The 12,655-nt window shown below is 41.9% G+C and overlaps 1 protein-coding gene across 2 annotated transcripts in view; it reads left to right on the forward strand.

Annotated features, from left to right (window-relative positions):
* Positions 1 to 4,523: 4,523 nt before the first annotated feature.
* Positions 4,524 to 12,655, forward strand: part of LOC109870890 (Krueppel-like factor 12) — a 157,877-nt gene continuing 149,745 nt past the window's right edge. Inside the window, exon 1 of one of the 2 annotated variants that reach the window (XM_020461579.2) lies at positions 4,524 to 4,823. The gene's annotated coding sequence lies outside the window, so the exon portion shown is untranslated. The remainder of the gene's footprint in view (positions 4,824 to 12,655) is intronic. The other variant, XM_020461580.2, reaches the window with a different exon arrangement.

The following is a 12,655-nucleotide window of genomic DNA, read 5'->3' on the forward strand; positions in this document are numbered from 1 at the left end:
AAACCAAAAACAGTTTTACTGTGTCACACTGTTATGTATAGAGCCATGTCATCATGGAATGCACTGCCACCAGAGGTAACTCAGGCAAAAAGCTAGTTTAGCTTTAAAAACACAAATAAAATAAACACCTTGTATCACAGTGACTCTCCTGTCTCTAAATATTTCATTTAACTGTACTGCATATAAGAATATGAATATGTATACAGTGCCTTCAGAAAGCATTCACACCCCTGAGACTTTTTCCACATGTTGTTGTGTTAAAGCCTGAATTTAAAATGGATTCAATTGAGATTTGTTGTCACTGGTCTACACACAAATTCAAATAAAATAAATTGTTATTAGTCACATGCGCCAAATACAACAGGTGTATGTATACCTTACAGTATACACACCTTACAGTGAAATGCTTACTGACAGGCCCCTAAGCAACAATGTAGTTTCAAAAAAATATGGATAAGAATAAGATATAAAAGTAACAAGTAATTAAAGAGCAGCAGTAAAATAACTAAAGCGAGACTATACACAGGGGGGTACTGATACAGAGTCAATGTGCGGGGGCACCGGTCTGTTGAGGAAGTATGTACATGTAGTAGAGTTATTAAAGTGACAGCCTAACCAGCTCTACTAGGGTGAGTAAAATGGTCAGAGTGGGGTGGTCAGAGTGGGGTGTTCTCTCATTATGTGTCTGGAAGTAGCTAGCAAGTTAGCTTAGGTGCTTTATTTTTATTATTATTATTATGAACAAACAGAAATATACAAACAAGAGTACATAAACCTAACAAGAGATACATTTTCAATTTGTCAAAACGTTTTATGGTACATATTGCTTTTACACTTACTGATAATTTAAAAATAATATTTCAATTTTATCTTAAACAATGTGAAGAGGGGTTTGTTCTCAGCCCACGTTATTTCATGGATTAAGAATCTGCCATGAAAAATAAACGCATTAACAATAAAAGTTAAATCAGGGTACATATAATTTGGATCAAAATAAAAAAATTATGTTAGTCTTTCAAATTAACATGAATAGTAGTTTATTTTAAAATAAAATATTCTAACTCACTCCAAAATCTTCTGACATAAGAACAGTCCCAAAATAAAATGGTCAAGAGTCTCTCGGTCACAACCACAAAAGACACATTTGTTATCAATAGCTATTTTAAATCAGTGTATAATAAAGGTCTTTACAGGGGGTGCTTGACTGCTGCTGTTAGTACAGAACGCTCGGATCAACTCTTAAAGCGATGGGTAGGGCTAAAGCTTAAGAGGGTATGAATGAATCTGAATGAGTGTAGACAAAGAAGGGCTCTCCAGCAGTAGTACCAAAAGATTCAAAGGCCATTTTCTCAAAAGTAGGATTACAAGTTTTTCAACTTTCAAAGCCAAATTACTTTCCCATTGTTCCTCAAATGCAGTGTATGGTATATCATTTTGTAGCTCTGAGTCACTACTTTTATCTTATGTAAAAACAACAGTTTCAAATTTTGCTACATGATACCGATTTGAGCCGGTCGGCCACAAATGCTCTGAGACAAGGTTGAATATGATGTCCATTTTGATATTGCCTATAGGTCATACAATTGCTGGGACCATCGCTGGAAAGTGAGCTGTGTCACATACGCCTAAAATAACATTGTGGGACTACGGTTGGGTTTGGGACCAGTTCTTGCAGTATTGGGTGGGAGTCGGACAGAAAGCCAGCGGGAGCTGGCGGGAGCAGGTAGTGCGGTATGAAAAACTGTGGGTGCAGGTGGGAGCGGAATGAGGAAATCAGTCCCACACAGACCTTTACTTGAGATCATAAGGGTAAACTTCAAGCACAAAATATACTTTTTCGAAAAGTCTTAACTGCCATTGGGGCATCCTTTTTAATGCACTGTTGAAATGCTACCACATGGGCAGTAATGTTAGTTTGGGTCAAGATCACTTGGTGCCCTAAGGGCGGATTTCAAGAGGAAAAAGTTATAACAAGTATTAACCGCCCTTGGAGCAAACATTCACTATTTATTAAGTGCTTCCCTAGGGGCAGTAATGTTAGTTTGGGTCACTTGGTGCCCTCAGGGCAGACTTAAAGCTAAAGGTAATAACAAAGGCTTTTACTGCCCTTGGGGAGGCCAATAGAATGAAGTGTTTAATCTCTCTAGGGTACATGGGACGGTAGCATCCCACCTCGTCAACAGCCAGTGAAATTGCAGGGCGCCAAATTCAAAACTACAGAAATCCCACAATTAAAATTCCTCAAACATACATGTATTTTACGCCATTTTAAAGATACACTTGTTGTAGATCCAGCCACAGTGTCCGATTTCAAAAGGCTTTACGACGAAAGCAAATCAAAAGATGATGTTAGGTCAGAGCCAAGTCAAAGAAAAACACAGCCATTTTTCCAGCCAAAGAGAGGAGTCACAAAAATCAGAAATAGAGAAATGTATCACTAACCTTTGATGATCTTCCTCAGATGACACTAAAAGGACTTCATGTTACACAATACATGTATGTTTTGTTCGATAAAGTTCATATTTATGTCCAAAAATCGGAGTTTACATTGGCGCATTATATTCAGTAGTTCCAAAACATCTGGTGATTTTGAAGAGAGCAACATCAATTTACAGAAATACTCATAATAAACATTGCTAAAAGATACAACTGTTATGCATGTATTTTAGAGCCACTTCTCCTTAATGCAACCACTGTGTTAGATTTCAAAATGCTTTACGGAAAAAGCACACCATGCAATAATCCGCTCAGAGACCAAAACAACCCAAACAGATATCCGCCATGTTGTGTCGTCAACAGAAGTCAGAAATAGTATTATAAATATTCACTTACCTTTGATGATCTTCATCAGAATGCACTCCCAGGAATCCCAGTTCCACAATAAATGTTTGATTTGTTCGATACTGTCCATCATTTATGTCCAAATACCTCCTTTTTGTTAACGCGCTCAGTACACAATTCAAACTCATGACGCGCGGTCACTAGCAGCAGACGAAAAGTCAAAAAGTTCCGTTACGGTCCTTAGAAACATGTCAAACGATGTACAGTGGGGCAAAAAAGTATTTAGTCAGCCAACAATTGTGCAAGTTCTCCCACTTAAAAAGATGAGAGAGGCCTGTAGTTTTCATCATAGGTACACTTCAACTATGACAGACAAAATTAGAAGAAAAAAATCCAGAAAATAACATTGTAGGATTTTTTATGATTTTATTTGCATATTATGGTGGAAAATAAGTATTTGGTCAATAAGTGTGTAGGTGTGTACCTTTCCAAATCATGTCCAATCAATTGAATTTAACACAGGTGGACTCCAATCAAGATGTAGAAACATCTCAAGGATGATCAATGGAAACATGATGCACTTGAGCTCAATTGTGAGTCTCATAGCAAAGGGTCTGAAGGCTTATGTACATTTGGTGTTTTTTATTTATTTTGTAAAAATACATTTAAAATGTTTTTAATCAATTTTAGGATAAGGCTGTAACATAAGAAAATGTGGTAAAAGTCAAGAATACTTTCCGAATGCACTGTATTTAGTTGGGCGAAAAAAAAAACTAAATTCCATTTTTTTAAAAATCCAATCAGTTTGCCAGGTTGATTCAATGTCATCACATTGAATTTTGCTGTTGAAATTACATGGGAACAGCGTTGATTCCCCCAGTTTTTGCCTAGTAGGATGGGTCTTCACTATCCCCTGTCTCTCCTATCTTCTACTCTCTGTTTCTCGTTTAAAGCAGCAATCTGCAGTTGAAACAATAAAAAAGCATCTTCTCCACCACTGTTTTTGTAAAAAGTGGAGGGATGGGGCTGCAGAAATATAACCACTCTCAAATTCAAAGGCTATGGATGCAAGAACTGACCATCCACGATATCAAAAGTATAGGTTTAACCATGTTTTTGGGCTATACAGTGCCTTCAAAACTGGTCAAAACTGGTCACTAGGGGCAACAGTGAGCGCTACTGTGAGCGCTGCCACCATCAAGTAGACTAGGGTTTTGGTAGAATGCTGGTGGTGGATAGCCATAATCCCATGACTTTGATCAGAAGGTTGTGTGTTTGATCTCAGCAATGAACACTGTTTTTTATTTATGGTTGTAAGTCTATCCCAAACCTTAACCCGTACCTTAACCATTTGGAATGAGCACCAAAACGTTATGATTTAACCATATTACAAACATTAACCCTTACATTTGAAATTTGACTTTTGGAACGATACAGAGCAGCAGCAGCTTCAAAAACACTTCTAATTTTGAGGTTTGGAGCAGCTTTGACATTTCACGTTTGGAGAACGTGAGGCATTTCTACGAATCAATGGGTACATATCATTAATTTAAAAGTCCAAAAATGAATTTAGCAACTGCTGATTGTCCCTTTAAATGGGGAGGCACTCCAGTGATCACCCCCAGCCCTGAGAGGCAGAGAGAAAAAGAGGCAGGGAGAGAGAGAAAGGCAAAGAGTGAGAGAGAGAGAGATCTGCCTGCCTGGACGGATGCGTCGGAAACCTCCCACGAGGGGCCCCATGTAATTAGATGCATGCTGTTCAAGCTAGAGTATATTGTCTTCCCGTTGCCTATGAAGCCTCCACCCACTGGCCCACCCTACATTTAGCAGATCATGTGATGGGGGCGGGCAAGCTAAGTCATTTGCAAGTACAACAGTTCTCTGTGCAGCTCCCCATTCATTTCCTGAGAACTGCAAGAGCTCAGCAGCTGAGAGACAGAAGGGGAGGGAGCTGCACACGCAGGAGTGAGAGAGAGAGGAGCAAAAGAGAGAGGACTGGAGAAGGGAAAACCGTTTTCTACGGCTCTGCAGCTTCTGACAAGGTCTGTGGAAACGTTTCCTCCTTCTTCTGTTCTTCTCATGCTGTGGTTCTCATTTGTCATGCTTGTGGGATTGTGTGTGTGTGGTTCAGCTGTCATTGCTGTGTCCAGCCTTATGACAACTCCTGGTCATCTACCTACATACTGCACACTGCCTGGCTGCCCGTGTGTGCCATTGTGCACTGTAAAACTTTTCCCTGTAAATGTACAGTACTATTTTCCTTACTGTAAAACATATTACAGCATACAGCATCCCTGCTGTAAATGTATAGCAGGGATGCTGTAATGTTTTATTATTAGAGATTAGTAACGTGAAATATATTACAGCTTCTCTGCTGTAAAGCAAAATTACAGCATTGAACTGGCAACTCAGGTGCCAGGATTATGCTGTAAATTTACAGGGCAAGTCTCACTGAAAAGTAAATGTAGGAAAACAATACATTTGTACATAAAATACATTTATTCAAATTGGTAACAAAATGAACTGCAAATGAACAACAGAATGGAAAATAGAAGTAACAGTTAATATGTGTAACCAAATAAGAGCACCATTGCAACACTTATTTTAAAACTATATTGTATGTGGGTGGTGTGGGGGAGCGAGAGATTGGGTACAATTCTAGATCTACGATCAGGGGCAACTCTATTCGGCGTAAGGGGATTCAGAGGTAGTAAAACACAACGGGACAGTTTGGGCAAGAGAGCATCCAGGAGAGAGAAGTCAGCACAGCATCAGGTGTTCCTTATGAGGCTCCCTAACAATCCTCCTCAGTTCTGATTTGACAGCTCTTCTCACCCCTATGACAAGCCTGGAAAAATAAAGAATAGATTGAGAGACAGAGAGCACCGGGGCTGTTACTCTGTAGGTAAAAAGACAGGTGACAAGGGACATATCAAGCTTGTGTTGTGTGAGTACTTACCTCACTAGAGGTCGTCATTCAAACTCAGTAAGCTCTTGGAAGAATGAGGCATGGGGTTGAAAACAGCTGCTTCCTCTGGGCCACCTTGTCATGCACTTTGTCCCTTCTTCTGGTTTCATCATCTTGGGTTGATTCGAGACAGGAATCTGTACAGCTATATCCAATACTGTTTATGAAATACATTGAGGCACTGAACAAATACAAATAAGACAGCTACTGTAGATACTGTACACCTACTTCAAACCCTAGTTAACTATATAATAAAATATTGATATAAGCCTAAACAATAACACATTATTTGACCAAACTCACATGTTCCTTTCTTTCAGTGCCACCAAATGTTTGTATACTACTGTTGAAGTGAGAAGGTTTAGCTGATACTATGACATTATTTAACAATGCTGTTTAAATTAAACAAATGGAAAGGGGGAGAGGCTGTGCGGACACTCCTGGCCTGTAAAATGATGACGTACGTTGCGCAGCCGAGAGCCAGGTGAACCGAATCACAGGGTTGTGACAGCTAAGGACACTGTCCCAGTGTGGTTGCAGTTCGTGCTCTCCCCATTGAGCAGACTGTATCATGGTGACGTCTAGATGGCTACCAATATTAGTTATTCCTTGTGTAGCCTGCTGTCTTACTTGAAGTATAATCCTGGGAGTAAAACAAATTGCCACGTTACTAGCTACCGCCGGCGACACCGATACAGCTGCCCGTATTTTACATTTAATTTTTTATTTTATTTAACCTTTATTTAACTAGGCAAGTCAGTTAAGAACAAATTATTATTTTACAATGACGGCCTACCCCGGCCAAACCCTCCACTAACCCGGACGATGCTGGGCCAATTGTGTGCTGCCCTGTGGGACACCCGATCATGGCCGGTTAAGATACAGCCCGGGATCAAACCAGGGTCTATAGTGACTCCTCTAGCACTGAGATGCAGTGCCTTAGATTGCTGTGCAACTCAGGAGCCTGTATACACACCCCTTGTACACACCTTTTGGATTCACACCCCTTGACCTTTTCCCCAAAATGTTGTGTTTTTGTGATTTGTTTTGTCACTGGCCTATACACAATACCCCATAACGTCAAAGTGGATTTATGTTTTTTAAAGATTTGACAAATTATTATAACATGAAAAGTTGAAATGTCTTGAGTCAGTAAGTATTCAACCCCTTTGCTATGGCAAGCCTAAATAAGTTCAGGAGTAAAAATGTACTTAACAAGTCTGAAAGTTGCATGGACTCACTCTGTGTGCAATAATAGTGTTTAACATGATTTCTGAATGACTACCTCATCTCTGTACCCCACACACACATACAATTATCTGTAAGGTCTCTCAGTCGAGCAGTGAATTTCAAACACAGATTCAATCACAAAGACCAGGGACATTTCCCAATGACTCGCAAAGAAGAGCAGCTATTGATAGATGGGTAAAAAAAGTTATTAATTACATTATGGATGTTGCATCAATACACCCAGTCACTACAAAGATACAGGTGTCCTTTCTAACTCAGTTGCCGGAGAGGAAATTTCACAATGATTCTAATAGTGACTTTCAAACAGTTACAGAGTTTAATGACTGTGATAGGAGAAAACTGAGGATGTATCCACAATACTAACCTAATTGAGTGAAAAGAAGGAAGCCAATACAGAATAAAAATGTTCCACCAAAACATTACAACAAGGTACTAAAGTAGTACTACAAAAATGTGGCAAAGCAATGAACTTTTTGTCCTGAATACAAAGTGTTATTTTGGGGGCAAAACAACAAATTACACAGGTGCAGCTTCTGCTGGGGACAGTAATTTTTTTCATATGTTTTTTATTTAACCAGGTAGGCTAGTTGAGAACAAGTTCTCATTTACAACTGCGACCTGGCCAAGATAAAGCATAGCAGTTTGACACATGGAAAGTTATACATGGAGTAAAACAAACATACAGTCAATAATACAGTAGAAAAATAAGTCTATATACAATGTGAGCAAATGAGTTGAGATAAGGGAGGTAAAGGCAAAAAACAGGCCATGGTGGCGAAATAAATACAATATAGCAAGTAAAACACTGGAATGGTAGATTTGACAGTAGATGAGTGTGCAAAGTAGAAATATTGGGGTGCAAAGGAGCAACATAAATAAATACAGTAGAGGAAGAGGTAGTTGTTTGGGCTATTTATAGATGGGCTATGTACAGGTGCAGTGATCTGTTGGCTGCTCAAAGCTAATGAGGGAGATAAGTGTTTCCAGTTTCAGAGATTTTTGTAGTTCCTTCCAGTCATTGGCAGCAGAGAACTGGAAGGAGAGGCCAAAGGAGGAATTGGCTTTGGGGGTGACAAGTGAAATATGCCTGCTGGAACGCGTGCTACGGGTGGGTGGAGCTATGGTGACCAGCGAGCAGAGATAAGGCGGGACTTTACCTAGCAGGGTCTTGTAGATGACCTGGAGCCAGTGGGTTTGGCGATGAGTATGAAGCGAGCGCCAGCCAATGAGAGCGTACAGGTCGCAGTGGTGGGTAGTATATGGGACTTTGGTGACAAAACAGAAGGCACTGTGATAGACTGCATCCAATTTGTTGAGTAGGGTGTTGGAGGCTATTTTGTAAATGACATCGCCAAAGTCGAGGATCGGTAAGATGGTCAGATTTACGAGGGTAGGTTTGGCAGCATGAGTGAAGGATGCTTTGTTGCGAAATCTAGAATTGGCTTCCTATTTAACTTTAGATTGGAGATGTTTTATGTGAGTCTGGAAGGAGAGTTTACAGTCTAAGCAGACACCTAGGTACTTGTAGTTGTCCACATATTCTAACTCAGAACCGTCCAGAGTAGTGATGCTGGGCGGGCGGGCAGGTGCAGGCAGAGATCGGTTGAAGAGCATGCATTTAGTTTTACTTGCATTTTAGAGCAGTTGGAGGCCACAGAAGGAGAGTTGTATGGCATTGAAGCTCGTCTGCAGGATTGTTAACACAGAGTCCAAAGAAGGGCCAGAAGTATACAGAATGGTGTCGTGTACGTAGAGGTGGACCAGAGACTCACCAGCAGCAAGAGCGACATCATTGATATATACAGGGAAGAGAGTCTGCCCAAGAATTGAATCCTGTGTCACCCCCATAGAGACTGCCAGAGGCCCGGACAACAGGCCCTCAGTTCTGACACACTGAACTCTGTCGGAGAAGTAGTTGGTGAACCAGGCGAGGCAATAATTTGAGAAACCAAGGCTGTTGAGTCTGCCGATGAGGATGTGGTGATTGACAGAGTCGAAAGCCTTGGCCAGGTCAATGAATACGGCTGCACAGTATTGTTTCTTATCGATGGCGGTTAAGATATCGTTTAGAACCTTGAGCGTGGCTGAGCTGCACCCATGACCAGCTCTGAAACCAGATTGCATAGCAGAGAAGGTACGGTGGGATTTGAAATGGTCGGTGATCGGATGTTAACTTGGCTTTCGAAGACCTTAGAACGGCAGGGTAGAATAGATATCGGTCTGCAGCAGTTTAGGTCTAGCTTGTCTCCCTCTTTGAAGAGGGGGATGACCGCAGCTGCTTTCCAATCTTTGGGAATCTCAGACAACATGAAAGAGAGGTTGAACAGGCTAGTAATAGGGGTTGCAACAATTTCGGCAGATAATTTTTAGAAAGAAAGGGTCCAGATTGTCTAGCCGGGCTGATTTGTTGGGATCAAGATTTTGCAGCTCTTTCAGAACATCAGCTGACTGAATTTGGGAGAAGGAGAAATGGGGAAGGCTTGGGCGAGTTGCTGTGGGGGGTGCAGTGCTGTTGACCGGGGTAGGGGTGGCCAGGTGGAAAGCATGGAAAGCATTGCCAGCCGTAGAAAAATGCTTATTGAAATTCTCAATTATAGTGGATTTATCAGTGGTGACAGAGTTTCCTATCCTCAGTGCAGTGGGCAGCTGGGAGGAGGTGCTCTTATTCTCCATGGACTTTACAATGTACCAGAACTTTTTTGAGTTTGTGTCGCAGAAAGCAAATTTATGCTTGAAAAAGCTATCCTTGGCTTTTCTAACTGCCTGTGTATATTGGTTTCTAACTTCCCTAAAAAGTGGCATTTCACAGGGGCTGTTCGATGCTAATGCAGAACGCCACAGGATGTTTTTGTGTTGGTTAAGGGCAGTCAGATCTGGAGAGAACCAAGGGCTATATCTGTTCCTGCATATTTATGGACATTCTAAAATGTGTACTTTTGTCACACAACACCACAGATGTCTCAAGTTGAGGGAGCATGCAATTGGCATGCTGACTGCAGGAATGTCCACCAGAGCCATTATGAGAGAAAGCCACCTTCATCATTTTTGAGATTTTGGAAGTACATCCAACCGCCAGCCCAGGACCTCCACATCCGGCTTCTTCACCTTTGGGATCGTCTGAGACCAGCCATCCGGACAGCTGATAAAACTGTGGGTTTGCACAACCGAAGAATTTCTGCACAAAGTGTCAGCTTATCTGCGTGCTCGTCATCCTCACCAAGGTCCTCACCTGACTGCAGTTTTGCGTTATAACTGACTTCAGTGGGCAATGGCCACTGCCACTCTGGAGAAGTGTGCTCTTCACGGATGAATCCCGGTTTCAACTGTACCGGGCAGATGGCAGATGTGTGGGCAAGCGGTTTGATGATGTCAACGCTGTGAACAGACTGCCCCATGGGAGCGGTGGAGTTATGGTATGGGCAGGCATAAACTAAGGACAGCGAAAACAAAGCATTTTATTGATGGCAATCTGAATGCACAGAGATACCGTGATGAGATCCTGAGGCCCATTGTCATGCTATTCATCTGCCACCATCACCTCAAGTTTCAGCATGATAATGCACAGCACAAGGATCTGTACACAATTCCTTGAAGCTGAAAAATTCCCAGTTCTTCCATGGCCTGCATATTTACCAGACAGTTCACCCGTTGAGCATGTTTGGGAGGCTCTGAATCGACGTGCGGAACATTGTGTTCTATTTCCCACAGCCATTGAAGAGTGGGAAAAAATTCCACAGGCCACCATGTGATCAACTCTATGTGAAGGAGATGTGTTGCTGATGATGGTCACACCAGATACTGACTGGTTTTCTGATCCACACCCATACTTTTTTTTAAAGGTACACTACATTACCAAAAATATGTGGACACCTGCTAGTCGAACATCTCATTCCAAAATCCCAGACATTAATATGGAGTTGTTCCCCCCTTTGCTGCTTTAACAGACTCCACTCTTCTGGGAAAGCTCTCCACTAAGTGTTGGAACATTACTGTGGGGACTTTCTTCCATTCAGCCACAAGAACATTCGTGAACTTGGGCACTAATGTTGGGCGATAAGGCCTGGCTCACAGTTGGCGTTCCAATTCCTACCAAAGGTGTTCGATGGGGTTGAGTTCAAGGCTCTGTGTCAATTTCTTCCACACTGATCTCAACAAACCATTTCTGTATTTACCTTGCATTGTGCACGAGGGCATTGTCATGCTAAAACAGGAAAGGGCATTCCCCAAACTGTTGTCACAAAATTGGAATCATTTAGAATGTAATTGTATTCTGTAACGTTAAGATTTCCCTTCACTGGAAGTAAGGGGCCTAGAACAAACCATGAAAAACAGCCCCAGACCATTATTCTTCCTCCACCAAACTTTATAGTTGGCTCTATGCAGTTCCCCTGGCATCTGCAAACCCAGATTTGTCCATTGGACTGCCAGATGGTGAAGCATGGAATGCATTTTCAATGCTCCAGAGTCCAATGGAGGCAAGCTTTACACACCTCCAGCCGATGCTTGGCATTGCGCATGGTGATCTTATGCTTGTGTGCGGCTGTTTGGCCATGGAAACCCATTTCATGAAGCTCCCAACGAACAGTTGCTTCTAGAGGCAGTTTAGAACTTGGTAGTGAGTGTTGTAACTGAGGACAGACTATTTCTACATGGTACTCGCTTCAGCACTTGGTGGTCCCGTGCTGTGAGCTTGTGTGGCCTACCACTTTGCGGTAGAGCCGTTGTTACTCCTAGACATTTCCACTTCAGTTGACAGAGGCAGCTCTAGCAGGGCAGAAATTTGATGAACAGACTTGTTGGAAAGGTGGCATCGTATGACAGTGCCACATTGAAAGTTACTGAGGCCATTCTTCTGCCAATGTTTCCTTCAGAAACTATTCAGACCCTTGACTTTTTCCACATTTTGTCTCGTTACAGCCTTATTCTAAAATTAATTACATTTTGATAAACCCCATAATTGACAAAGCAAAAACAGGTTTTTAGAAATGTTTGCTCATTTATTACAAATAAGAAACTGAAATATCACATTTGCATAATTATTCAGACCCTTTACTCAGTACTACAGTATGTTGAAGCACCTTTGGCAGTGATTACAGCCTTGAGTCTTCTTGGGTATGACGCTACATGCTTGGCACACCTGTATTTGGGGAGTTGCTCCCATTCTTCTCTGCAGATCCTCTCAAGCTCTGTCAGGTTGGATGGGGAGTGATGCTGCACAGCTATTTCCAGGTCACTCCAGAGATGTTCGATCTTGTTGAAGTCTGGGCTCTGACTGGGCCACTCAAGGACATTCAGAGACTTTTTCCCGAAGCCACTCATACATTGTCTTGACTGTGTGCTTAGGGTCATTGTCCTGTTGGAAGGGGAACATTCACCCCAGTCTGAGGTCCTGAGCGGTTTGAGCAGGTTTTCATAAAGGGTCTCTCTGTACTTTGCTCCAGTCATTTTTGCCTTGATCCTGACTTGTCTCCCAGTCCCAAAAAATCCCCACAGCATGATGCTGCCACAACCATGCTTCAATCTTGGTTTCATCTGACCAGAAAATCTTGTTTCTCATGGTCTGAGAGTATTTAGGTGCCTTTTGGCACCAAACTCCAAATGGGCTGTTGCCAATAAAGCCTAAATGGTGGAGTGCTGCAGAGATGGTTGTCCTTC

Source organism: Oncorhynchus kisutch, linkage group LG26, assembly GCF_002021735.2.
Source record: "Oncorhynchus kisutch isolate 150728-3 linkage group LG26, Okis_V2, whole genome shotgun sequence".
Classification (NCBI taxonomy): Eukaryota; Metazoa; Chordata; class Actinopteri; order Salmoniformes; family Salmonidae; genus Oncorhynchus; species Oncorhynchus kisutch.